A 1461-nucleotide genomic window follows, 5' to 3' on the forward strand; every position below is an offset into this window, starting at 1 on the left:
ATAGCTCACAGCAACCTCAAAATCTTGGGCTTAAGAGATTCTCTTGCCTCAGCCTCCCAAGTAGCTGGGACTCCAGGCACCTGCCACAATGCCCGGTTATTTTTTGTTACAGTTGTCATTGTTGTTTAGCTGGCCCAGGCTGGGTTTGAACCCCTTGGTGTATGTGGCTGGCGCCATAAACACTGCTATGGGCACTGATCCAAAATGTGATTTTTTGTTTGTTTTGTTTTGCTACGGCTGTGAAGCAACTATGACACAGATTTAATGCTAAACTACTTGAATTGCTGACAGTAGAAGGGAGGCGACTAAGGACAATTTCTTTCTTCCTACACATTTGTTTTTAGGCATCTATATTTGCCTGAGTGACTTGATGCCATGGTGATAGCTTAGCAACAGCTAGATACAAATTAAGGTAATCTGACAAGCCAGCCTCTTATCATCAAAAGTCAGTAAGTAGGACATTGGGAAGAAAAAATACAGTGGCCCGGTGCTGTGCTTACGCTTGCAGTCCTAGCACTCTGGGAGGCTGAGGGAAGTGGATCGCTTGAGCTCAGGAGTTCGAGTTCAAGAGCAGCCTGAGCAAGAGTGAGACCCCGTCTCTAAATCTAGCCGGGTGTTGTGGCGGGTACCTGTAGTCCCAGCTACTTGGGAGGTTGAGGCAAGAGAATCGCTTGAGCCCAAGAGTTTGGGGTTGCTGTGAGCTATGATTCCATTGCACTCTAGACAGAGACTTTGTCTCAAAAAAAAAAATTACAGGTGTTCAGTTGCATTAGGAAAAAGGAAACTTGCCCCACTATCTGCTCATACCCATTACTTCATCTCACATCCATATATATATTTTAAATTTAAATATATATGTAACAGATGAGAATCTAAAAATTCCCAACTGACCTTACTATTATAATTGATTAAATAAAACAAAATTTAAACTTTTAAAAAAATAATTTTTGGCTATAGCTTTTTTTTTTTTTTTTAAGAGACAAAGCCTCACTTTATCACCCTTGGGTAGAGTGCCGTGGCATCACAGTTCATGGCAACCTCCAACCCCTGGGCTTAGGTGATTCTCTTGCCTCAGCCTCTGCAGTAGCTGGGACTACAGGCACCTGCCAGAACACCCAGCTATTTTTTGTTGTTAAAATAATTTTTTGACACAGAGTCTTGCTGTGTCTACCAGGCTAGAGTGCAGTGGCATCACCACTGCACTACAACTTCAAACTCCTGGGCTCAAGCAATTTTCCTCTGTCATAGCTAATTTTTCTATCTTTTGTAGAGGAGGGGGTCTTACTCTTGCTGAGGCTCAAACCTTTTGCAAATAGGGGGAAAAATCACACATTCTAACCTTTCTTGAATAAGAACTAAGATCAGGGCTCAGGTGGCTAAGGCGCCAGCCACATATACCTAAGGTGGCAGGTTTGAATCCAGCCTGGGCCGGCCAAACAACAATGATGGCTGCAATCAAAA

The sequence above is a fragment of the Otolemur garnettii genome, unplaced genomic scaffold (assembly GCF_000181295.1).
Source record: "Otolemur garnettii isolate 467f Iridium unplaced genomic scaffold, OtoGar3 scaffold00002, whole genome shotgun sequence".
NCBI classification, from domain to species: Eukaryota; Metazoa; Chordata; class Mammalia; order Primates; family Galagidae; genus Otolemur; species Otolemur garnettii.